This window comes from Canis lupus, chromosome 6 (genome assembly GCF_011100685.1).
Source record: "Canis lupus familiaris isolate Mischka breed German Shepherd chromosome 6, alternate assembly UU_Cfam_GSD_1.0, whole genome shotgun sequence".
Taxonomy (NCBI): Eukaryota; Metazoa; Chordata; class Mammalia; order Carnivora; family Canidae; genus Canis; species Canis lupus.
The window spans coordinates 4832529-4859898 of NC_049227.1; the positions used below are offsets into that span (position 1 = coordinate 4832529).

Sequence of the window (27370 nt, forward strand, 5' to 3'; positions counted from 1 at the left end):
TTAACCTGGTTTTCTGATGGAACAGAAAATAAAGCTTATGTACTATTGTTCTGTTTTTACTATGGACACTGGCCAATTATTTATCTCATGCCACAAAAGAGATAGAGACAGAAACACAGCAGAGACAGAGACAGAGAGAGGGAGGGAGAGAGGGCACGGGTGTTGCAGCTTCAGTCAGTGGAGGAAATGGGCCAGAAGGCCATCTCTGCTGAAGCACGTGGCCCCAGCCCTGTCACCTCTGCTTGCTCATGGACCAGCAGGAAGTGAGAAAGGGGCCAGAGCCCTGGGCTGGTGGCATCCCAGGCATGTTAGCTCTGTGCATGTGATTTCACTGAGGCTGCACATGCTTCTTGTCCCCCTGACACAATGCTGCCACAGAGACATTCAGAGTCACACAATCCTGAGATGAAGAAGTCTGGTGCCATGCTTGTAAGAAAGGGATCCATGGGGTGCAAGGGCCGTCCCCCAGGGCCAGGACAGCACACAGCACTCCCAGCCCTGCAGGGCATACTCCAGAGCTGTGACATGTCTCCCTGCCTCAGCAACATTCCCCCTCCCCATCCCCGCCAAGGTACAGACAGGGTCTGAGCACATGGGAAAACCTTGAACATGTCTTCAGGACTGTCTGATTTTTCTTCCATGGTGGCAAAACCAAATTAGCATGACTGTACAGGAAACCCCACTCCCAGGCCCCCAGCTCGTTCTTTCTATAGGCAAAGCCACTCTTCCTGTTCCTGAACCTTCTACATTCTTTCCGAGGCAAGATGTGGGGATACTACAAGTAAAGTCTCTGCACCCTGGATTACTTGGGAAGTAATCCCATGGGGAACCCCAGTTAATGACCATTCTTTCCTCAAAAACCAACAAACAAAAATTGTAGAAGATCCCTTGATTCCTATATCACTTGCACATTCCACATTTAGCCTCTCAACAAAGATGCTTGTTGGCTCACTATTTCAGATGAATCCAGAAATGAGACTGTTTCTCACCCCCCACACCCTCATTACCCTCATTCCCCCCACCCTTGCTTTTTAGCTGGTCCAAGGCACCAACACCACTTGCTAGACCACTATGGGGACCTCCTGACTAGCCTTCTTGCTTCTCTCCTTTCTCTCTCACTGCTGCCCACTTCAAACTGTTCCCAGTCATCGGTCACACTGGTCGCGTGGGCTCCTTCTTATCACTCCCCTGCTCAAAACCACCCAGTGCCAAAAGACAAAAATCACCAACCCAGCCTCTCAAGCCCTCCACCGGTGGTTCTTAACCATGTAGACTTGAGACCCATTTAAACTCTTAAAAAGTGATTGAGGGCACCAAGAAACTTTTATTTCTGTGCTTTGCATCTATCAATCCATGCCAGAGTAGAAATTAAAATTGAGAATTTAAAAAACATATGTATTGATTCATTGAAAAATAACCATAATAAGCCTTTACCTATTACCACAAACAACATCTTTCTGAAAATAGCTGCATTTTCCAAAACCAAACAAACAAAAAAAAATCAGCAGTAAAAGTAACACTATAGTATTGCAAAATGCTTTAATGCCTGGCTTGTGGAAGAGGGCTGGATTCTCTTATGTGCTTCTGTATTCACTCTGTTGCAATGTTGCCCACTGTGTAGTATCTGGAAAGTTCTATCATATGTTAGTGAGAAAAGAATAGGAAAAAAAAGAAGCAAATAATATCTCAGTAGTATTATAAAACTTGCTTTGCTTTCTTGGATCTTCTTAAAGTGATTGAGGATGCCCCGAATCTGTGGACTACACTTTGGGAACCACTTCTCCACACCATCTGGCCCCCAACACCACCGTGAACTCATCTGGACCATATGCCTCCTTGCTGGTTGAACTTTAGCCTCACAGACAGCCCCATCCCTGGTGCCTCAGCTGAGTCTTCTTTCTTCCCTACATGGACCTACAGTTCACTACTTTGTCACCTGTGGGTCTGCTTAAAGGTAACTGCAATGACACCTTCTCTGACCACCCATTTTGAATTTTACATGCTTCCTACATTTCCTAGGAATCTTTTCTTTTCTTCTTTCTTTTTGTTTAGGATGAAGGGTCCACCAGGACAGGAATTTTGTTGAGTTCAGTGTCCGGAATAGCAGTCATCAAATAGTAGATGATTAATAAATATGTACTGAATGTGCTGCAAATGTTGGCACAGAAACACAAAAGTGAAAGAATAATGCCCAGGATTGATCCAGAGATCCTATTTCACTGATTTGGGCTTCTTTTCCTAGGATATGGGTTAGGCAGTAGCTTGTCTTCAAAGCAACAATCATCTCTATAGACTCACTATTAAAAATAAGAAAAGTCCCCCCCCATTGCCTCTGCAGTATTCAAGTCTACAGAGAGACTTGAAGATGGATTTATTTCACCCTCTTTGATCAGTGACCAACATCTAGAGAAAAAACATAGTGTTTCTGGAAGTCACACTACAGAGTTATGATTGATTCAACCCTAGAGACTGTGTATGTTCAGCTGTCATAGGAGATCTTTTGTGGTGGCAACCATGGCCACTTGTGGGTCTATGGTGACATCAGACCTAGAATGCCCTATAGGGGTCTTCAGATACTTGAAGATTGTCATGTAAAGGAAAGGTACACTATTTTTTTCTCTTTTACTTCCAAAGGGCAAAACCAATGGGTGAAAATGACAGAAAGATTCTTCTAATAATTTCACTTGGCTGGAGAAGAGTCAAGCTGCCTTCTGAGGTTGACCACTGTCCATCCATGGAAGAGTTGAGTATCTGGGAGGATAATGTAATTGGTGCTCAAGTGTAGCACACACACACACAAAATATGAGGTTTAGAGAAAGATTCATATTTACCTCCTTGGCTCCATCCTTTAGTCACTGCAAAGCTAGCTATAGATACATCACACAATCTCCAATCCTCAGTTTTACATCTATAAAAGTCAAACAACAACAGTACTTCCTTTGAAGACATGAATGCAAGTGAAAATAAAAGGAAAAGGGTTGATACTTTGTTTAGTAAAGGTGGTTTTGTTCGCTGCCTAGAAGGTTAGATGAGGTGAAGACCAAGTTACCTCATGGATATAGAGAAGTGTAAATCTCTGAGTATGAGCTGTGGCTGGAGAAGGTGTAGGTGTGGCTGTAAGAACAAAGATCACTGAACCATTCATGTGTTTGGTTTGTGGTACTAGTTGCAAATGCATGGTTTTCTTCAAGGTCCTCATTGTGTTCAGTCCACCACAGGAGAAATTTCTGCTCTACCATAGACGTGATAAAAGGTGGTTAGCTATTTCTTCCTGGAGGGTGGGACAGATCTCCTGAATCTGGAGGAAAAGTCACAGAGTAGAAAATTTTTCCAAGATTTCTCAGACTCCTTTCCAGCTGCTCAAGACCCAGTGGAGAATCTATCTTTATCTATCATCTATCTATCTATCTATCTATCTATCTATCTATCTATCTATCCATCTTATGTTGAATTCAAGTGAAAGTAAATTATGAGACTTCTCACATTAACTGACCCTCTGTAATATAAAACAGTCAACTCTTTTAGAAATGACTAAATAAATCTTAATGAATGAGCATTTTGGTCCCCATTCATTTTAGAGAATACCTCTTGGTTACATGGCAATCATTTCAGAAAATGTACTTTTTAATTCAGATTTCAATTGATCCCATTCTTTCATTTGCTTTTCTTTCCACTTACTTTAGAATTCTCAGATTTTGTTTTGTTTCATTCTGTTGTTTACATGATATACTTTTTGTTAAATTTGCTTGTAAGCAAATTGACATATTTAAATGTCGATTTCTATATTTAATGATTGGTTCAAATTCATGCTTTAAAAAAGTTGAAATTTTGCCTAAGTAGTGAGATAATTGTTTGTTTGCATGGCTTTTAAATTTGTATTTTGTTAAGCCCTCTGATATAAAATTTCTTTTGATTAAAGTTTAACAAATGTACTCTCATTTAAAGAATATTTAAATACTACTTAGTTTTTAATTCATTTATTACTTGGGTGAGTATCTACTATTGAAAAGCAAATATTTCTTCTGCTATTAATCCAAAACAGAGTTCCCAAGGCTTTAATCTGTACCACACTGATCATGTAGAAATGCCCTAATCTGGTATTGCCAAGGGGATGCTTTAATAGTGGCAAGCAGAAATGTCAGGGCATTTGTATTTTTGCCCAAGATAGGTCCATTATAGTTTGGACTACCAGAAGGATATTATTCTTCTGCCAAAAGGGGTTTAAAATGTCTATTCCTTATTTTCACAGACAAGACAGAAAATGCAACCCATGGTATAAATCAGGCGATGAAGTTAAAGAGACCCTGGAAAAATCACATAGCTATATTTGCTAAAATTCTGCCAGCATTTTGCAGAGCACATTGAAGAATGGAAAGCCTCCACAAGATCTAGGAGTGATGGGTTCATGGATGCTGATTGCATTAAGATGTACTAATTGACAAATAAATACTTAAATGACAAGAGGCCCTGGGTATGGACTGAGGATGAATGTGCCATGAATCAAGGATTATGACTAATCCATTCTGTGCACCTGAGCTCCCTTCAATCACAAAACAAAGCAGAAACTTCAGTGGTTAAAGACTGCAACCTCACTATACACATTTGCTAGAACCTTCTGAGATACATAAAGCAGGGTCTGGAGCTGATGTACAGACTGGGTGAGTCAACTGCTGGGTCCATGAGATCTCTCAGAACCAGTGAGCTCTGAACAAGAATTAGATCTCTAGCCATACAAGTTGGGTCACCATTCGTTCTCATGGAGGATGAACTGGAGCTCTGTGGTTCTTCCTTTGTGGTTCATTCCATGTAAATACTGAGAGAAAAATATACGTACCAAGTACAAGTTTAGTATTTCTCAAAACATTGTTTTGCCATTGATTTCTTAGGGACCCAAATTAGGATCTCCTTCACGTTTTTTCTGTTTAAAAATGCACCAAGCAGACCCTACCTGATGATTATTGCGTTGATCTTCAGAACCCAGAGGTGGCAAAAGCTGGTCATTTTTATTACAAAGGAAGATATCCAAATTTTTTATAGAATATGAAATATGTAAATCAGAATTCCATTGAGAAAAGAGAAGCCACTCTAGGCATTCCAAGTAGAAAGTGCTTTAACAGAGGGCATTAAAAGCCTACATAATCATTGGAAGGGCTTAAGAATAATTGTTAGTGAAGCTTCGAGAAGAAGGTAATTAACAAGAGAGCTCACCCGGTACCCACAGCAAATCTTTGGAAGCTAAATGGTGTCAACACTGCCAACATCAGCTGTCTATGATATCAAGACAGGTGACTTCTAGGACCTTGCCCAGAAGGTACTATAACTTCATATTGGCCATATGCTCATGTAGCTATGTGAAACTGCCACCAATAATAATAAAAATAATAATAATTAATAATAATAATAATAATAATGGATTCTCTTTTTTGCTTTCCAAATTTCACTTGTTGGCCCTGTCTTTGGGAGACTCTAACCTGGAACCACATAGAGATAAAGATTCTAAGAGATATATCCCCAGGTTTCTTTCTGGCAATGCAAAAAAGACTGCAAAACATGCATGTGGTGATCACCCCACGTTTTTAATTTTATCAAATTAAAACAGATAATCCAGCACAATGAGGAAACCAAAGAAAAGTAAGGAGAAAGCAAGAAGCATTACAAAACTCTGGTTTGTAATATGGTGGTGGATTGAATTATTGCTCACCAAATATTCATCCTCCAATTTTCTCCAGCTCTATGGAAGAAGTTTACTTTCCCATCCCACCCATGTGGGCTTGGGCCTTTGTCTTGCTTTGACCAAAGGAATATAGGCAGAAGTAGGGGTTCCAAGAAGAGGTTTTAAGAAGCATTGCCTGTTTCTTCCAGGAATCTTGAGATTCTGCATTCAAAAGAGAGCTACTGCTCCTTTAGCCTGGATGTGCCAGATTTAAAAAACAAAAACAGAACAAAACAAAACAAAACAAAAACATGGCACCCAGTCAACAGAGCCACAGACAACCTACAAATCCCTGACAAATATTCACCCTTAAAAGCCATGAGATTTCAGAGTTGCTTGGTATCTCAGCAAAACATACAGTCTCTGAGCCTGTTAATTATCACATATTAGCTATGTGGATGGTTGCCTTATATAGAAGAATGAGCACAGATTTTGGAGTTCTGGCTCTATCAGATATTAACTGTTATAATTACAGGTACATTTTCTCTTTCTGAGGCTCCATTTCCTGAGGTACGTTAAAATGAAATAACAGAAGCTATCTACACTCACGATTTACTTTGTCCTCAGCATTGAGCCTTTATGTAAATGGTCTTTTGTATTCTCAATAGAGCTATGGCCTAGGAATTTATTACTCACACATTATTAGCATACTGGGGCCTCTGTAAAGAAACTTTTCTTATCCATCATCCCACAGGGTTAAGAATAAGAATAAGAGCTAGAATCCAAGCTAAAAGCTATCCTCTAGAGCCCAAGCTCTTACTATAGGGATGAGTTAGAATTATTTATGGGATGCCTGGAAAATCATAGTGTCCACTGCTACCTTACTTCCCCCATATTCTTATGTTTAGGCTTTATAGAATCTATCATTCCATGTTCCACCTGAATTTCTCATCACTTTGCTGGATCTCCTAAACTGGTGTATCAAACAATGTTAAGGAATTAAAAGGTATTTATAAAATAAAGAGACGTAATAAAGCAGGGCTTATGATGCTGTACGAAGATGAGAGGAGAAAAGTCAGGACGTCCACTATCAGATCTCAAGGTTACCACTAGTTTTTAGGGAATCTGACCACCCAAGTCAGGTACATAAATATGCCAAAATTGTTGTTCACAGTTGTCTGTGGCACAGGGACAGATATATCATGAGAATCTGCCCAGATGCTGGTACAAAACTTTACGTCATGCCTACCAAAGCCCAAACATCTTCTCACTACTGCCAGAGGAGCAAAAGTGGCTTCTGCTTCACTTCTGTCCTTATTAGAGTGTAAACCAGGTGCTGACCAGGGATTCTGGAAGATGCACTTTCTGGTTTCCTCATCTGTTCTATAGGGAGAACATAGAAAGGAGCCAGAAAGTTGCAAAATTCCAGTAGAGCGTCATCTGGATGTCAGCCCCTTCAACTTCTCCTTATCTGTATATACGTTTCTAATACTTAACAATATAACATGATATGGCTCTACATTGTGCAAACCAAGACATACCCACTTTATGCTCAAAAGGGAAGGCTCTGGTCCCATCAGACACTGTATCCATCTCTGGCTGATGCTGGTTCTTCTTCTATTCATTTTTCAACATCTTTTACCCTGGAGAATAAATATTTAGTTTACCACCAATATTTCTTAATAAGATGGTAAAGAAAAAAGAAATTACACAGCAATTATTATAAGCAAATATTTAAATAGCAAAGCAAGGAAAAACTTGTGCATGTATTTTACACATGTTTCTTTGCTTGTTTGTGACAGTCCCTGAGACCAGAGTTGGTGTCCAGAACTTCCTTCTTCAACCATCTACTCTATGATCCCTTTGCAGCTATGGTTTCTCTCTGATGGGGTGACAAACTTTACCTCCTGCCATATGATTCGGCCTGTATTTACTGTTGTCACCGTTCACATCTACCATTTAGAATGGAATTACTAGAAGTCTCCTCCAAAAGAAAAATATTGTCAGGTTTCAGATAGGTAACTTTCCTGATCTACACTTTTCAGAATCCATCTCCACACATATTCCTTGGGCTTCTACCAATGCTAACAAAATATAATCATTGTTTTGGTATGTAAATGGGCTCCCCCCAGGTGAGACCTTTGTAGAGATCTCTCTAGGCTATGCTGAGATCTCATCCAGTTATGGGTCTAGAGATAATGAGGAGTAGACAGCGTGGCTCTTGAGGGTCTTCTTGAGAATAGTATTTTACAAGGTAACCATCTCAGGTAAAGTCATTGCAAGGTCTTTAAACAAGGGGAATATAAGAAATAGTGAAAGGGATTTTAAGAGCAAGGAGAGGAGCTGAATGGGAAAAATTAGAGAGGGAGACAAACCACGAGAGACTCCTAACTCTGGGAACCAAACAAAGGGTTGTGGAAGGGGCGGTGGGTGGGGGGATGGGGTAACTGGGTCATGGACACTGTGGAGGGCACTTGCTGGGATGAGCACTGGGTGTTATACTATATGTTGGCAAATTGAATTTTTAAAAAATGTGTAAAAAAAGAAAGGGGGAGAGCAGCCTCCTCGCAGGAGGTGGGGGAATACTTCTGCTTTCAGTAGAATTAAGTGGGCAGTGGAGGCAGGGAGCACAATCTACTGATATTTATTGGAATCTCCAAAACTCAGAGCCTTAGTCTTCCCCCAAGCAACACTGTCTAGCACTAAAGGAACTAAAGCATTGAAAGACCACTTTGACCTGTAAGGCCCACCATTCCCTTTCGAAGAAAAATGATAGCGCTAGCTATCTCTTAGGTCAGGACCCACAGCTATTGCCAAACTGTCTGAGGTACCACCTACAGGTGTTTCTGTGTGAATTTGCATGTCGACCTAAATCCGTGGTTCCACCTGCCGCTGTGAAAATGGCTTCTACTTCTCTTCCTTCTTCCAAATCTTGCATGTGAGCTCTCAGAACAGACTGTACATCGGAATCCCATTGGCAAGAGAGTGGAGGACACAAGTTTCCATGCTTCTGGCATCTGCAATATCAAGCAGAGCATGGAAGGTGTTGGAAATGATGCCAAGTACTGACAGGCAAGTGTCCGGCCCATCAGGGTTGGAAATCCTCCTACACATTCATCCACCTCAGCACTTTCTACATAGTGGTAGAATTTTCTCAAAGCTCCTTTGTCATTGCTGTTATCCCCAACATAGTAGAGGCTTAGTAATCATTGACCATGAGAGGATTGTTCCCGGGTCCATGACTATGAAGGCCAAGCTCTCCCATTCCACTCCATTCTTTACTAGAAAAAAAAAAAGAATATTTGAATTTCTGTTTCCCATCAGATCAGGGAAGACCACCAATAAAAGAATCTGCTTTTAATATTCCTTTGTTACTTGGGAAATTAACTCAACCATGTGACACAGTCAACTCACATGAAACTCAACTCCAAGGTCTATCAAATGATATTACCTCACTTCAGGGAGGAGAAACCTTTGGGAGGTATAATATAAGCTAACTTTATCTGTCCATATAATTTCCCTGGGTATTTTAAATCCTCATTAAAGAGATGGAGGCCATGATTCCATAGGGATTTCTGCACTCATCAGGGAAATGCCAGGGAAGGGGATAGCAGAGGCCACAGACTATTAGCTGAGTTATCACTGAAGCCGCACTGTCTTTAGCTGTAAGCACTGTACCTTGTGGCTTAATTAGGAACACTGGTTAACCTGGAGTCAGACTAATATCTTATCTTCCAGTGATACTTCTAAATTATTCCTCAAATGGAATATGTGGCAGTAGCCCTAAATGCAACCCTGATATTGCATGCATGGTCCCCAAAGAAACTGGGCAATAGGCCTAAGAGATCGAAAGTAGCCACCATAGGCACTTGCTTATTTATTTAACATGGGTGCCCATTCATTGATCAAGCAAGCATTGTGCTAGGCACAGGCGAAGATATTTAGAGGAGATGTGCTCCTGGGGTTCCAGTAGGTTAGACTCTGAGAAGGAAAATCGAGCGACCTGTATAGGCTCTCTGGATCTCAAGAGTCTCTTCTGGAAGGCAAGGGTAATAATTTCTCATGCCTCGGAGTGCTGCTGGGAGCAATAAGAGAAAAATGGTACAAAGACTTCCTCTAAAGAATAAGTGATGGAGAGGGGCACCTGGATAGTTCAGTTGGTTAAGCGTCTGCCTTCAGCTCAGGTCATGATCTCCAGGTGCCAGGATCGAGGCCCGTGTCAGGCTCCCTGCTCGGTTGGGAGTCTGCTTCTCCCTCTCCCTCTGCCCCTTCCTCTGCTGGTGCTATCTCTCTCTCTCTCTCTCTCTCTCTCTCAAATAAATAAATAAAATCTTTTAAAAAGAACTGATGGAGAGATAGATACGTGATATATATGTATTTATATATATATGTATATATGCATTTATAGACACATACGTGTGTGTGTGTGTAAACTCTCCATGCAATCCTGAGTGACTGAGACTCAGGGGGCCCTAGCAGCAGCACAAGTCAAAGCAGATATGAAAACTGCCTAAATTTTTAACAAGCTCCTCAGCCCACACGGATCCACAGCCCACCAGGAGACATTTGTCACTTTGAAAGTATGTTGAAGCATGTATGGAATATAGGAGGGCATAGATCTGTGGGAAAGGCATTTCCAGTGCAGCAGAGTGGAAATGCATGCTGTGCATGGGGCTGATGAGCAGCAAGTCCTGTTTGGCTGGAGCAGAAAATATTGCAGCTAAGAGAACTAGAAGCATCTAAGCACACCCCATGAGGGAGCCTAAATGTGAGGGTACAGGCAGGCAGGGAGTCTTGGTTTTCATTTTACCTGGGAAGCAAATAGAGCCTAGAAAGTTTAAGGCACCACTTTGATGACTCTAGCTGGTAAGTAGAGGCAGTGAGCTGGAGGGTCCTGGTCCATGCCACAGGGCTTCTGGAGAAAGTCTTCAATAAATATTTAGAAATAACACCTAATAGTTATTGCCACTAATTAAGTATCAATGAATACAGTGGAGATATCTGAGTTGCACTATTTCCAAGTTCACCAGCACCTCTTCTAGAGATTATGCTAGTGCTGCTGGGAGCTGACCTTGAGACCCATAGGTGGCCTCAACCAGGCGTGGACCCAGCTGGTGAGATGAAGTGGTGCATTCAGGAAATGTCTCCAGTGGAGTGCTGGCAGCATTGTAGCAGAGGGGACCGGAGAATGGGGGCAGAGAATGCCCAGGGCCATCGCTTCCAGGAGCTGTGCAGAGGAAACGGTCTCCTGTAGGAAGGTACTGAAGCTGAAATCAGACTAAAGCAGCCAGGCCAGAGCCCAAAGGAAAGACTTTGGCAGATACTCTCCAGCAGGAGATCAGAGGCAAGAACCAGAATGGAAAGGGTTTCAGAAAAACTCTGTGCCAGCTGTCAGAAAGGACAGTCCCCATGACCACCAAGGCCAGCCCCGCCTGGCTGGAATTGCCAGAAATGATGGAGCTGGCAAGAGCGATTGTGTGTTTCAGAGGGGCTCATCCTCCAGGCTGCCTGGGCCCTCGCTCATTACTTGGCACAAAGCAGGTGGGTACGAACTGTCGCTGGAACGATCTGGGAGAGGAAGAGCAATGTGGTGTTCGGTTTTGATTTTCAGACATTGGTACCCAAGCAAAGTGCTCTTGCCTGAGGCCCACGAGGTCTGAGTGCCTGGCACAGAACTCTGCCTAAGGAACCAGCACGTTTCGATTTCAGGCTGAAAACCTGTCTCAAAACAAGACGAACAGACAGGGCCCGGAGGTGTGCCAACCTGTCCGATTATCAGAAATGCAATCCCCGCTTTGGGCTTCTGCTTTGATGGTTTGCCCTCGCCACAGAAGATGGCACCCCAATTCTACCCTCATTAAATACATGTTGGACAAATACTTAAAAGGAGGAGACATTATAAAATTATTTTATAAAATGTGATAAAAATCAAAACGTACAAGCTTGTCCTGGGTGTTGCGTCTTTTTGCCTGCCTCTGCCCCCCTTTACTCAACCTCTGGCCACCTGTATGTCTCAGACCTCAGACTCCTGGGCTACGTGTTTTTCAAAGGGGCTGTTTGAGGAGCAAGCGGCAGATGCTCAAGCAAATAGTGGTTGTTCACATGGGCATTAGCACATTCAACTGGGTAAGTAGAGTGTTTAATAAAAGGTTTATCTACCAAGGTGTGTGCAGACGGATAAGAGAAGGCATCACCACCTTGAGCATGAAGAAGTGAGAGGAGGAAGCGATCACAGGTGCTCTGCAACACCAGTGCAGTGTGGACAGGCTGTGTGACAGGAGTTGTGGCCTCTGAACACCAACAGTCCCAAGCGACCCTGCAAGGAGAGGGCTGACTGATGCATCACCACCCCACCCCCCGCCCCTTCTGCCTTCTGACTTATAAATGACACCCCCAAACCCAACTGACATCGGCCAAACCCAACTGGAAAGAGGTCAAAAACATCCACTGACGTTGTCCATGTGTGTCAGATTCCTGGGACTCAAAGTAGTGTGGGGAAGAGTAGAGGGCAGGAGAGGCAAGCAGAGAACACCCACACTAAATGTTTCTCAGTGTTGGGGCACCTGACTGGCTCAGTCAGTAGAGAACGTTGGGCATGGAGCCTTCTAGATGGTTCTCCTTATTTTTGTTACTTGGTATAACTTCACCTTCTTATTTGCTCTTTTGGTCAATTTGCAATTGTATATTTCTGTAAAAAATTATTTCAGCAAGATCTTCTATTACTAATAGGAATGGGTTATGTACTTATAAACGCATATTCATTTACAAGTATATACTCTCTTTTGTCTATTGCCAAATCCCCTCTTCTCATCGTATTTGTGTTTTTTTTCTCAGTTTGGGAGACTTGCCAGTGTTTTGCTTATTCAAAAGACCAAATCTTAGACTTCTGGATCCTCTTCATGCTTTTCAAATTCATTTATTTCTTTGCTAGATTTCTCTGTCTTTTACTGTTTAGCTCAACTGGTTTTATTTTTACCTTTTTATTTTATTATAAAATACTTCAAGTGAAGGATTTAATTTTGGAGTCCCACTTTGTTTTATATGTTTCCATAATGTATTAAATTACAAAGAAGTTTCTTGTGTTTTCGGTAATAGCCATTCCAACAGGTTGAAGGTGGTATCTCGTGGTTTTGATGCATTTCCCTGATGATCAGTAATGTTGAGCATCCTTCCATGTGCCTGTTGGCCGTTTGTATGTCTTCTTTGGACAAATCTCTATGTAGGTGCTCTGCTCAGTTTTTTAATCCAATTGTTTTTCTTGTGGTGAGTTTATATATTCTTTATATATTTTGGACATCAATCCTTTACAGGATGTATGGTTTGCAAATATTTTCTCCCAGATTTTCATTTTCATTTCACTAGATTTTCATATTATTGATGATACTCTTAGCAGTGACTTTTAGTTTGATATAGTCCAGAAAAGAATGGAATCTTGCCATTTGCTACCAAATGGATGGACCTTGAGGGGGTTTTGCTAAGTGGAAAAGGTCAGACAGAAAAAACAAATACTGTAGGATCTCACTTATTTGTGAGACCTAAAAAAACAAAACAAACAAACAAAACAATGCCAAAAAACAAGCTCATTGATACAGAAAACACATTGATGGTTATCAGAGTGGAGGGTGGGTAAAATGGGTGGAGAATAGATAAAATGGGTGGAGGGAGTCAAAAGGTACAAACTTCCAGTTATAAAATAAACTGTGGGATATAATGTACAACACGACAAGTGCAACTAATAATACTGTTAATTATACTACATATTTGAAACTTGCTAAGAGAGCAAATCTTAAAAGTTCTCCACACAAGAGAAGAATACTTTGGGGATCCCTGGGTGACGCAGGGGTTTGGCGCCTGCCTTTGGCCCAAGGCGCGATCCTGGAGACTCGGGATCGAATCCCACGTCAGGCTTCCGGTGCATGGAGCCTGCTTCTCCCTCTGCCTGCATCTCTGCCTCTCTCTCTTTCTCTCTCTGTGATTATCATAAATAAATAAACATTTAAAAAAAAAAAAAAAGAATACTTTGTAACTATGTATGATGACAGATGTTAACCAGGCTTACTTAGCTGGCCATGTTCGCATTATATACAAATAAATATAAAATCATTATACTGTCACCTGAAACTAATATAATGTCAATTATACCTAAATAATATAATTAAAATTAAAAAAAGAAGTTTCATTATCTTCTGAATAACCTGTTATTGCTTCAGTCTTGAGCTTCTGAAAGGATTGTTATTCCATGAAATGTTTTTCAAAATCGAGTGGCTATAAATATACTATTAGTTTTCTAATTTCCTGAACAGCTTTCTTGAATTTTCATAAGCTTTGGTGTGCATCATACAATCAATTTATATAAGTAATCATGAGAATATGAAAAGAAAGCACACTTTGGTAAAGCAAAACATTTGCTCCTATCCATTCCACCTAATTTATTTGCATTATATCATGTCATTTATACCCATATTTAATTTCTAATAATTAAAACCTCCCTTTACAGTTACCCACAATTTTATGTATTTCTAAGAGATTGTACTTTGTTGATTATATTGATTCAAAGAATAAATCCTTGATAACTTTAGGACCTTAGTATTGATTATAGTTTTCATATAACCGATTTTCCCATTTACCATGGCCAACAAGTTCTGCCTTAAATGCTGTTACTATCCCCACCACTGTCAGTCACCTGTTATGTTTTAATCAAGATTACCATCCTCAATTTTGTTTTTTAGACTTTGGAATTCAGCTCTCTTGAGCTGTATGTTTTATAAGCAGTAGTTCTTTTTTTTTTAGATTTTATTTATTTATTCATGAGAGACACAGAGACACAGGCAGAGGGAGAAACAGACTCCCCGCTGAGCAGGGAGCCTGATGCAGGACTCAATCCCAGGACCTGAGATCACCTTCTGAGCCAAAGGCAGATGTTCAACCACTGAGCCACCCAGGCGTCCCTGCAGCAATTCTTTAAACAAAGATATTCCAGTAGTCTCAGAGAATTGGCTGTTTGGCAGTGGAATTTACACTGTTAGTTTTATGTTTGCTAAAACAGCTTCACTTTACTCAACCTCTGTCCTATTTTATGTTTTCTCTTTATGTTCTCTGGGTGAGCCTTTTTAAATGTTACCCTCTGATGTATGGGGAAGGCTGGTTTTCGTCTTGGTCAGTGATTTGGAAGAAAAACATGCAGTTTTTTCATTCTACTGGAAATTACTTTAGTTTTTTTTTTCTTTTTCTTTTTTATTCAAGCCTTTGGAAGTAGACCAGATGTCCATCGATAGATAAATGGATAAAGAAGATGTGATCTATACATACACACACACACACACACACACATATATATATATATTTCAATTATTCTTAATATCAATGTTTTGTGTTACTAAGCTACCTAATTAAAAATGCTAGGGTTCAACTCCCTTGAAAGAAAGACAAGGATATGTGTGCTTTTTGGCTTTTTTTCTTTTTCTCTCTGCTCCAGCACAGTAAATCTGAAAGCCTGCAAATGCCCTCCCCTGCACCCCTCCCACCCTCCGGCCCTGCCACTCTGCCACCAGACCACCATAAGGTTCATCTGGGAGTCTGCAAACTGCTTTGCTCAAATCTTTCCATTTAATTCTTTTCTCCAGGTCTTTTTTAGATCTGCTGCAAAGGGCTCCAGTTTAAGTGCAACTCAAATGTTGGCCGACCTCATCAACAATTGAATTGTAAATGAGGTCTCAGGGCACCAGGATTATTAGTAAATTGTCCTTCCTCCCCCAACTTGCCCCTCAAAGATTGTGTCTCCCCAGCACGCGTGCCAGTGGCCCTCCGAGACAGGCCCCATCCCTGGCTCATGTCACACAGATCTGAATGGAAGTGAGTGAAGGCGCCTGCATCCTGTGGGGGTCACACCTGGGCTACTGGCCTCCCACTGGGGGAGAACACCCAGGATCAGGTGGTTCGGGGGGCTCCTTCCAGCCTCGGAGGATTTAGTCTAAACAGAAGGAAGCCAGGGCAGGGTCTAAGAACTGGGGGAGGCCACGCCGCAGCCCCACACAGCGCTCACACACAGGCACACACGGTCTCAGGAACCCCGGCCCCATGCTGGTAAAGTAAAGGAGATTTTCAGCTTTAAGGTCATTCCTGAGCTCCCAGGAAGGCTCTACTTCAACTGTTACCAAATCACAGGGACGCGACCAGACCTCAGAGCAGGGGCTGTACCGCCACCCCCAGCACGCCCCCAGCACACGCTGTCCATCTGCTCCAGCTGTGGATGACCATGACCTGCGGGAAACAGTGCAGACACCAAGATAAGGGGAAGGCCGCCCCAAGTCCCCATTGGGTTGCATCATGCAACCTTGCATGTGCCAAGACCAGGAGGCGACCTGTCCCTTTCTGAAATGACCTTGGTCGCGGTGATCTGTGACTCCTGATGGGAGACAGACCCTCCAGGAAATACCGCTCCGGGGCTGGCAGGGTCCCAGCCACCGTCCTCACTGCCTTCTCCTTTCTCGTTAGAATTTTCACAAAGGGTGCAGGCTTCTTGTGATGAGCACAGTCGTATGTACCTGATGATTCACTGAATTCTACTCCAGAAAAAAATATTGCAGGGCATGTGAACTGAGTAAACTTAAAATAAATTTTTAAAAAAAATTTACAGAGAAAAAACTTTAAAAAAAAATAAATTAAAAAAAAAAAAAAAGATTGTGTCTCCCTTTTCAGCTGTTATTCCATCCCAAAGAATTTCTTTTAATCTCTTGGCTAGGTGGAATCATGGCCCCCTGAAGATGCTCAAGTCCTTCCTAATCCCCAGAACCTGGGAATATGTTATTTTAAGTGGAAAAAGAGATTTTGCAGCTATCATTCAGGGTAAGGACCTTAAAATGAGGAAGTTATTCTGCAATATCCAAGTGGCTCAGCCTAACCACCTGAGTCCTTTAAAGAAACGGTCCCAACTGAAGTCAGAGTCAGAAACGGTGGTCTGGAAGGGCGCCTGGGTGGCTCAGCCAGTTAAGCATCTTACCCTTGATTTCAGCTCAGGTGATGACCTCAAGGTTCTGACATTGAGCCCTGCATCAGGCTCCACTCTCAGCGCAGTGTCTGCTTGAGGTTCTCACTCCCTCTCCCTTTGCCCCTTCCCTCACCCCTCACTCATGCTCTCTCTAAATAAATAAATAAAATCTAAAAAGAAAAAGAAAAAAGAAAGAAAAGAAAAAAAAAGAGGGGCTCCTGGATGGCTCAGTCACTTAGGTGGCTGCATTTGGCTCAGGTTGTGATCTCAGGGTCCTAGGATCAAATCCTGCATCGGACTCCCTGCTTTGCAGGGAACCTACTTCTCCCTCTGTCTCTACCTCCCTTCTTCTCTCCCTCTCTCTCTTACATAAATAAATAAAATATTCAAAAAAAGAAAAAGAAAGAAAGAAAGAAAGAAGAAAGAAAGAAAGAAAGAAAGAAAGAAAGAAAGAAAGAAAGAAAGAAAGAAAGAAAGAAAGAAAGAAAACAGAGGAGATAGGACTATGGAAGAATGTTGTCAGAGAGGTGAGATGTTGCTGGCTCTGAGGAGGGAGGAAGAGAGCCATGAGCCAGAGCATGCCTGTGGCCCCTAGAGGCTGGAAGAGGCAAGGAAACAGTCTCTCCTGGAGCCTTCACAAAGGAACATGACCCACTCGACACCTTGATTTTAGCCCAATGAGTTGAGTCAGACTTCTGACTCTCACAGAACCCTAAAATGATCAATATGAATCATTTTAAGCCACTAAATCTGTGGTATCTGTTACTGCACTGATAGGAAGCCACGATGGTCCCCAGTGGGTGTCTTCAAACACCTTACCAATCACCTTGGACCTATATGCAGGACGGTTCTTTGTTCTGCGCTGTTCTGCTACTGCTCTGGCTTGCTCAAACTCATCAATGTTGGCTTCTCGGGAAGCCACTGGAACAACTTCAGCATTGCTAGGATACAGCAAAGACAGGCAAGTGGCCAGGACTGGATCCAGAGGGAAAATACGGCCTGGCTGGACTTAGAGTTATCATCCAGATAAAATGAGTTCATATAGGCAAAGTGCTTTTCAACAGTGCCTGGCAAGCGGGGTGAGCAGAGAGAGGAGGGGGAAACTCAAGCAGACGCCACACTGAGAGCGGAGCCCGATACAAGGCTCATTCTCACCACCCCAAGATCCTGACCTGGGCCAAAATCAAGAGTCGAACTCTTAACAGACTGAGCCGCCCAGGCACCCCTATATCCATTCCTTCCAACCGCTAGTACTCCATGGTATAAATCCATCTCATCTGACCTGTCCGCAGAGTTAATGTCCCAAACATTTAACTTTTGTAGAACACAGGCATGGCCCAATCAGGAAGCTGCGTCAGTGCTATAACTGGGTCTTATAAGTCCTTGAAATGCAGGAATTTAATCTTTAATTGCTGCATATATAAGGATTGGGTAGGTCTCAAAAGGAGATAAAGAGACATTGAGTGGGTTAGGAGAAGCAGGCCAGTTATCAATCAGCAGAACACTGGTTTTCAACAACCAGCATGGCTGTACTATGGCAGCTGAGTATCACCCCTGCCTGTCCCCTCTTCAAGTGATGAATTACCAGCTTGCCTCCAAACTGCCTTGACCTCAACTATAGTGTAACAGGCTTTCTTGTCCATTATGGATGGCGACATCATTTTCCTGCTATACACACCAAAGAATTGTTGAGTCACACGTGTGCACATGTGTAGATCGCTTGGGTAGTGCCATGTGGTTCTCCATAATGGCAGCACCAGTCCACCCTCCCACCCGAGGAGTGTCTGCCCCCTCACCATTGTTTCACATCCTGCCCATGTTGGTGCCACCCAGCTCTGATTTTCACCAGTGCCTAAGCATGAAGGAGTAGCCCCCATTGTTTGAAATGGCATTTGTCCAATTCCTAACCTGCCACCTAGCCTGGGCTCTCATCTTATGCTTAAAACTTTGGTGCCTTCCCTTTCTATAAACATCCTTCTTGCAGCTCTTCTCACTGTCCTAGTGGGCTTTCCATCTTTTTATCACCAATACACAGGACGTCCCTGCGTGAGAACGTCAGTGTGTGTGTGGTCAGGGGTGCCATCTCCTCACGCTTCCCAGACCATGAATCCTCCAAGTGCCAGCCATGTGCTGAACTCTGAGTCAAAGCAGGGAGATTGATTCTCCTCCTGACTGCCTCACAGGCTGTCACCTGCACCCTAAAGTAGCAGCGCCTGCGCCCAGAGTCTCTAAATCCTCTTCATGAAGAACACCTGCTATGGCTGCAGTCCTCACACCCCCACTGAACAATAAATAGGGTTGCGTGCAAATCTTGCCGAGAGTGGCAGAACTGGAGGCGGAGATACTCTGTTGTCTCAAGCAAACCGTAACTCAGCCAACCAAAATGTCCTTAAGTGGTATCAATCATTTCGACTTCCCAACGAAAGCAATTCCTCATTGGCCGTTGTAGGATTTGGGTCCCTCCATCAGTGTCACTGATTTCCACCAATTCTTTCCTTTCTTTTGCTATAAATTTCCTACCCGTGACAAGGTTCCTGGACTCTGCATTCCGTCATCTCATAATAGGGATCCAGTGAAGAGAGAACTTAATGCTCAAATAAGGTGGAGAAATCTGGACCTTTATTATTATTATTTTTTTAACAGAGTATCTCATTATGCCCATTGCAGACTTCAAAAAGTCATACATAGGGAGACCTGGGTGGCTCAGTGGTTGAGTGTCTACCTGCGGCTCAGGGCGTGATCCCGGTGTCATGGAATGGAGTCCCGCATCAGGCTCTCTGCAGGGAGCCTGCTTCTCCCTCGGCCTGTGTCTCTGCCTCTCTGTGTCTCTCATGAATAAATAAATAAAATCTAAAAAAAAAAAAAGGTATACATAGTATGGAGCAAACATTGCTGTGACAAAATGAGCACTCTTTCAGAAAGTTCTTTCGTCTCAGCTCCAGTGCATATTAATGTTGCAACTTGATGTGACGGATCATCATTCTGAAGCCTGTTTCTGAATCCTTACTATGGGGACAATAAGAGTTCCTGCATAAAGACAGGGAGCTTGACATCGGGTATTTGCCTGAGCTGCTCCAGCCTAGGACTTCGTTATATCCAAATGTCTCACGCCTTGACCTGCAACCTCTGCCCACCCAGCCCTTGAACAAAATACTGCACTGGAAAAGCTGAGACACCTTGGCAGCTGTGGTCAGTGATGCCTGAAACAGAACCTCTGTTGTTGCCGCTGTGTTTCCGTAAACCTGGAATAGGAGGCTGTTGGAAGCCCAATAGTAATTGTGCATCTGGACGTCCCACCTCCTGCTCCAACAGGCTGTCACTGGCAGAGACACATGCTCCATTGGCACAGACCGTGTTTCCAATCACAGCTTATCTGAGCAGTGTTTAAAGTCCAAAGCTATTATTTACGGCTCAGTTGAGGAGAGAGGAGGAAATCAGGAGCTATGATTGAGACCCATGCGCCAAAAACCACTCACAGGGAGTGACAGGGTTTGAGCTGCATAAGGAGGGGCAAGGGGGTTTTAGGATCTCTTAAAGCCTCAGAGATCTGCCTCCTCCCCTCCCCCCAGAAGCCACCAGTGATCACCCCCAACCCTAACAAGCTGTGCTGGTTAGTGTTCTCTGGAGAACTTCCAGAGAAACAGAATCAGTAGGCTACCTATGAACTCTGACCCTATTTATCTATCATCTACCTATCTACCTTTTTATCCATCCATCATCTATCTGTTAGAATCCTGACCAAAACAGTGATTGATTGATTGATTGATTGATTATGAGGAATTGGCTCACATGATTATAGAGGTTGAGAAGCCCCACAATCTGCCATCTGAAAGCTAGAGTCTCAGGGAAATCTAGTGTAGTTCAATCCAAATCCAAATGCCTGAGAACCAGGGAAGCCAATGGTTTAAATCCCAGTCCAAGGGCAAGAGATGAGATGAAATGTTCCAGCCCAATACTGAGGCAGAATAAAAAGTGGTTGAATTCCTCTGTTCCTCTGCCTTTTGTTCTATTTAGATCCCCAGCAGAGTGGAGGAGGCCCACTCATTGGGGATGGCCATCTGATTTACTGAGTTCATGGATTCAGATGCTAATGTTGTCCTGATACACCCTCAAGGACACCCCCAGACATAATGATTAACAATGTTTAGTCTGGGCACCCCTTGGCGAGTCAAGCTGATATAAAGAAGTAACAATATCAAGCCAACCCTATTCTACATTCAAGCGACCAACTCATCCCATTTTCCCTGGGCTTTCCCTGGTTTCTCACTGAAAATCCAGTGTCCTGGGAAACCTTTCAGCCTCTGTAAGTCCAATGCGCTATCCATTGCACCACAGAGCCACCTCTGGGAAACCTTTCAAATATCTTTCATAGTTGCCATTCTACTCGTACTACCTGAAGTAAGCATCTGTCACTTGATTATGTTGCGTTTAAAAATTTGGTCACATTAGCAACACTTACTGGGTGTCCAGTGAGTGCACTGTGTTAATCTTTGAGATCACACTACCCTAATCTGTTTGGTTTTTTTTGTTTGTTTTGCCTCTATTTTTCTGTGACATTTTACAAAATGCTTTTTCCATACCTGGTATTTAGATCTTGTTTTCTGTATACAATTGTCCAAAATAAGGAACCAGAGATCTTTGGAGAAATGGTCCATTCCAGGCCTGGGACATGGAAAACAAGATGAGCCCAATATGATTCATGATTCCAGAAGATATTACATGAGCATGTCAGCCTGAAGAAGACTTTAATGACCAAATCTGGGATAATTTTAGCAACAAAATAATTGATAATAATCTATTCTGACAATTGGAATAACCATTTTTGTTGATAAAGTCTTCGCAAAGCCAAGGTGGAAACCCAGAGCAAGCACTGGTCACAGAAGGGGGACCCCATCTCATAACATACCTGCCATGGCCGGGAACTGCTCTAAAAGAGCTTAGCTCAGCTCCACTTATTTGTTGATTGGAATTTTGCTAGAAGAATATATTTCCACTTATTGTTTATCTGTTTGACTGAATTCATTCATTCATTCACTCATTCATCAGTATGGATTCATGGACATTTACTTCACTCCAAGGGATTGTCTGCACACAGAAAATCTCAGCTAAAAATAACCCTTTGCTTTCTGGGAGTTTCTAATTATTTTCTCCCATCTTAACATTTTCATGCCATGGATTTACTAAGTGATTTTAGGCAGAGGAAACCAGGCTGATTGTGCCAGGAGATTACTTTTAAACTCTGAGGAAAATAATTGGCTAAGGATTTTGGAAAGGACCAACCATAAGTAATGGGAAGCAACTGAATATGTATGAGCAGGGGAGAGCCATAACACACACATGTTACACCATCCATTGGTCAGAATTCTTAGAGTTTTTTTTTTTTTTTTTTTTTTTTTTTTTTTTATTTATGATAGACACACAGTGAGAGAGAGAGGCAGAGACACAGGCAGAGGGAGAAGCAGGCTCCATGCCCCGGGAGCCCGACGTGGGATTTGATTCCTGGTCTCCAGGATCGCGCCCTGGGCCAAAGGCAGGCGCCAAACCGCTGCGCCACCCAGGGAATCCCCATTGGTCAGAATTCTTGGGTGGTTCAAAACAAGATGCCATACTCAACATCCTGATGCAAATCCTGGTTCTACTCCTTAGTAACTGAGACTCTGGGCAAGCTACTTAGTCACTCCAATTGTCAGTGCTTAGAAACTATACTTCACCAATAGGTCTAAATATGTGACTACATACAAAGCACTGAGACTAGCACCTGGCTCATAATAAGTGCTCAAAGACTTGAGTTATTATTGGAGCCCAACTGGAATTTTCTAAGAAGGAATCTTAAGAAACTGGTCCAGGGGTGCCTTGGTGGCTCAGTGATTAAGTGTTGGCCTTTGGCTCAGGTTGTGATTCCAGAGTCCTGGGATTGAGTCCCACATCAGGCTCCCCACAGAATCTGCTTCTTCCTCTGCCTATGTCTCTCTGTGTGTCTCTCATGATTAAATAAATAAAATATTTGGAAAGAAAGAAAAGAAAAGAAAAGAAAAGAAAGAAAGAAAGAAAGAAAGAAAGAAAGAAAGAAAGAAAGAAAGAAAGAAAGAAAGAAAGAAAGAAACTGGTTCAAATGAGAAAGAAGAGTTGTCTAGAGGTTGGAAGACCATTCCAAAGGTACTGGCAACCAAGAACCCATCATCGACCTTAGCTTTTCTTTTCTTTTTCATTACCTTGTAAGCTTGCTCGAGTTTGAGAGCGGCTTACCTCATGTTCTTGACTTGCTTATACAGAAAATGTAGAATGGCAGTATGTTTTTTAGTTTCGGAGGTAAAAATTCTTTGCTTCTTTCTGGGAACAACCATGATAGAATGTTCTAGAAATAGACTAAAAGGCAATACTGACCTGGAATAAATGTGTTTTTTGTGAGTCACTGAAAAATAATAATAATGGAGCAGAGTTCTAAGAACATTATTATTAAAAATAATAATAGAACAGAAATGTAAAAAGCTCTGCTAAGTGCACGAGCTCCTGCACATGCCCCACTAAGACACAGAACCCTCCTTGGCTGGGGGCTGCAGTTCTCTGTGGCCTGTATATCATGAAGCCTTGTGCCTACAGCACCATTGCTTCCACCTTAAGTCCCACAAGGTCCTGTATCTGATGGTCCTTTGGATTCTGACTGCACTCTCCATCTCTCTAGCATGTCCATCTTGGTTTCTGGGGCCAGGCTAAGGACCTGGTGCAAGCAGAGCCTCCAGTTCTCCACTTCCAATAGCAACCTCCCAGAAAACTGGGTACAGAACCTTCTCCTTGCCTTTAGTCAAACAGAATTAACAAATAACCAGCAGTTCATCCTACAGATCAGCAATAATAAATATAGAGTATCAGGGGCCCCGTGCACCCAGTCTCCACTTAGGTTCATCTGGGCTTGACCCACTACAAACCAAAATCCTTAGTCCTAGTTTTGGTAAGGGAAAAAAAAAAAATTATACTTTGTCTTTTCTTTCAGTGGTCATCTTCTCTTTCTTTTTACATCTCCCCTCTAAACTTACTCTCTATCCTTTTGTTGGTTTTTCCATCGAACACATTATCCCATATCCTCCCACAGGTACAGTTTCTGCAACCAGTAATCATCAACTACAGAGGTCGTGGCAGGTGTCTGGATCTTTTCTGTCATGTCACAAGATGAGATAAATGCAGACTGCCTGGCACAGAATTTTGGGTGAGAGACCTAATCAACAAATCAATTCACAAACAGAATCCTTTCAAACATGTGGCTCACTCTCCCACATCATGGTTGGATTCATACCATTTTGCACTAAGGGCAGATACTATCAGCTGGCATTCAGTGACACCCCACACACACTCTGTGCCAAACACTGTTCTACGGAATAAATGAGCTCATTTTATACTCTTAGATGGTGAGACACTCTCCATCAACCACTTCACCGAAGGGAAAAAGGAAGGATGCAGATATAAAGTTCCTTGCCCGGTATCTCGAGCAACTGGCAGAGACAGTATTGAAAATCACCTAGTGCTGTGAACCCGAGCCGGAGCATGTAACTACTAGGAAACACAGGGAATTACGTTGTAGGCTGTTAAGCCTTACGTTGAAGTCTCTTAAACCTTCCTCTTTTTCTACATGCAATGCCCTCTTTAATTAAACCCATGGTAGGTCTCCCTCCTCTTTCAACGGAGAAGGAATTATCCTCCTCCACCCTGCAGAGGGAAAGGGGGTAATGCTCTGTGTCCAATTTTCTTTTCATTGCTATTTTTATTATGGAAACACAAATGTTCAGTGATTCCAAAATGAAAACAGGGAAAGTTAATTTTGTCATCCTTACCTAATAAAATTCTTAATGGGTTTCTCACCCATTATCATAAATACTTTTATTGTGTCTAAATTTTTTTCATCTACTGTGAAGTAGTAAATCTTGCTTTCAAAAAAATAAAAAATTGCAGAAGAGACATGTTCCTTGGGTGTTTAGATCTCTTAAGTATCATTTGCTACTTGGGATTTAGTTCTCTTTCCTCAATTTGGATCAGAAATAAGCATTCTAAGGTAGATTTAGCATGTGTAGTGCAATTTTATGCAATGCAGGGAAGGGATGAAAGAGCTCTTTAAAAAGGAAGGGATTCTTGAAGCTTTTGTAAAATTCTTACTTGAATTCTGTTAAATACATGAATAATATTCTGATATGTCAATGGCCATAAATCCTATGTTACATTTTGCATTCGATGTAATTTGAAGCATACTCTTGTTACTTGTACTCAAAATAACCTTTACTAAATCTAACTTCATGGGATTTTGTGTATAAACATTAAATCAAAGTTTGAAAAAATCTTCAGCTCATATGAGGCATATTTTTGAGTACCATTAATAGCTTCACATTATGGCAATGAGATTATCATCTTGGTTAACTGGATTGAAATAACATCTAGTTGTTCTTTTTTTAAAAATTGTATTTATTATTCACGAAAGATACACAGAGAGAGGTAGAGACATAGACAGAGGGAGAAACAAGTTCCTTGCAGGGAGCCCTGATGCAGGACTCGATCCCTGGACCCAGGATCATGCCCTGAGCTGGAGGCAGATGCTCAACCGCTGAGCCACCCAGGCGTCCCCTATCTAGTTGTTCAAATGGTGATTACATTAGGGTCAAACAATAGATATTTTTATTTCAAATTCAGGTGCAGAAAATATTTCAATATATGGCAGTCTACTAAACCAGAGATAACCATCCTCAGTGTCAATAAGCATTTGACAAGCACTTGGTATGTGCCGGGCATTGCAGTAATATAGGCAAAGATCATATATGTATTTCCTCTTGAGCTTCAAATAATTATTTTGGGGAATATGAAAATAAGTAAAAATCCAAGTGAAGCTCTGTGATCCCTAGATATTTTGTAGTTCCTGGGATTCACTGGGTGTTCCGAGGTTAAATATTCATGTATTTTACCAATCTATAATATTCACAACTATCACTTCTTTGGATACTGAAATTCACCAAATTTGGTGAATTCACCAATTCATTCTGTTTTCTTTTTCTGGACCACCTAAATTGGACCTTTTCTTTCTTTTCTCCATACTGCTTCACTTCTCATATTTTCCATCCCTTTTCTCTGTGCCGATTTTATGGCAACATTTTCAGATCTATCCTCCAGTGCTCTAATTCTTTCATTATCTGCATCAACATGCTGTTCAACTTGTCCATTTTTTTCCAACTTCAATATTCTCTAATCCTCATGGCTTTTTGAGATCTTTTTGAAATCTTCCTGAATGTTCTGCATTCCTTTGTTCCTTCATCATTTTTGATCCATTGTATTCATTTAAATGTATGAAACTCACTTCCTTTCCATAGCATTGTCAGTAATTGCACTGTGCTGTCTTTGTGGATCTGATCCTATAGTTTGCTCTTTCTGTCAACTCTTACTCCAGTGGTGACTTGTTTACTCCAGACACTGTGATCACTATTTCAGGTCCCAGAGAAGTTCATCTATGTGAGTCTGCCCTAATGTAAGATTTCTTCTTTCTTTTTTCTTTTTTTTTAAGATTTTATTTATTTGTTCATGAGAGACAAAGAGAGAGAGAGAGAGAGGCAGAGACACAGGCAGAGGGAGAAGCAGGCTCCATGCAGGGAGCCCAACGTGGGACTCGATCCGGGGTCTCCAGGATCATGCCCCGGGCTGAAGACAGGAGCTAAACCGCTGAGCCACCCAGGCTGCCCTAATCTAAGATTTCAAGCTGGATTTTTCCAGGGCATGTACATGGAATGAATTCTGACCCAAATTCTTGTTATATATATACATATATTTTTTAATATTTTATTTATTTATTCATGAGAGACACAGAGAGAGAGAGAGAGAGAGGCAGAGACACAGGCAGAGGGAGAAGCAGGCTCCATGCAGGGAGCCTGATATGGGACTTGATCCTGGGTCTCCATGATCATGCCCTGGGCTGAAGGCAGGCGCTTAACGGCTGAGCCACCCAGGCGTCCCTGTTATATATTTTTAACTAGGATTCTCAAAAGACCTTTTCTTTCTTCAGTCATTCAACCTGATGCTAGGAAAAACACCAGCAATTTTTTCAAGATCTTCCTTCTCTAGAGCAAGAATTGTATTGACTGTATCCTCTGAGGGTGGTTTTTTTTTTTTTTTATGATAGTCACAGAGAGAGAGAGAGAGAGAGAGAGAGAAGCAGAGACATAGGCAGAGGGAGAAGCAGACTCCATGCACCAGGAGCCTGACGTGGGATTTGATCCTAGGTCTCCAGGATCGCGCCCTGGGCCAAGGCAGGCGCCAAACCACTGCACCACCCAGGGAACCCTCCTCTGAGGGTGTCTTATATCACAGAGCCCTAACTCTATGACAGCATTTCTGACCCATCTATACATTGTTTTGGGGATCTAGATTTTGGTGTTTCACTAAAACACTTCATGGATTAACATTTGTCATCAAGAAAGAAACCAGCTTCAAAAACTAATTACTCTTTTCAAACCATGGTGCATTATTGTTTCTCACCTCCAACTTGCATTTGAGCTCTGTATACTTGAAATGTTTGAAACCTATTCTTCAGCATTTTTATTCTCCTGAATGGTTTCAAGTTAGTCATCCCAATAATTTTAATTTTTCTCAAAACCACTAAAGTAATACTAATAAGTACACCAAATATTAATAATGATTTAATTTTTGCTACTTTCCAGTGCTAGAATTTTTTTTCTTAGTGCTTATTTATATTTTTAAAATG

At 42.0% G+C, this 27370-nt stretch overlaps 2 long non-coding RNA genes across 7 annotated transcripts in view; one reads left to right on the forward strand and one right to left on the reverse strand.

The window, feature by feature from the left end:
- LOC111096190 overlaps nt 1-6239 on the forward strand; it is a 59506-nt gene extending 53267 nt beyond the window's left edge. For both annotated transcript variants that reach the window (XR_005360528.1, XR_005360527.1), the window contains 2 exons: nt 1734-1954; nt 4251-6239. This is a non-coding gene — a long non-coding RNA (uncharacterized LOC111096190). The remainder of the gene's footprint in view (nt 1-1733; nt 1955-4250) is intronic.
- LOC111096189 overlaps nt 1-27370 on the reverse strand; it is a 54273-nt gene that overhangs the window by 13084 nt on the left and 13819 nt on the right. For 2 of the 5 annotated variants that reach the window (XR_005360526.1, XR_005360523.1), the window contains 3 exons: nt 21222-21303; nt 8493-8671; nt 7196-7297 (listed from right to left, as the gene is read on the reverse strand). This is a non-coding gene — a long non-coding RNA (uncharacterized LOC111096189). The remainder of the gene's footprint in view (nt 1-7195; nt 7298-8492; nt 8672-21221; nt 21304-27370) is intronic. The other 3 variants (XR_005360525.1, XR_005360522.1, XR_005360524.1) reach the window with 2 other exon arrangements.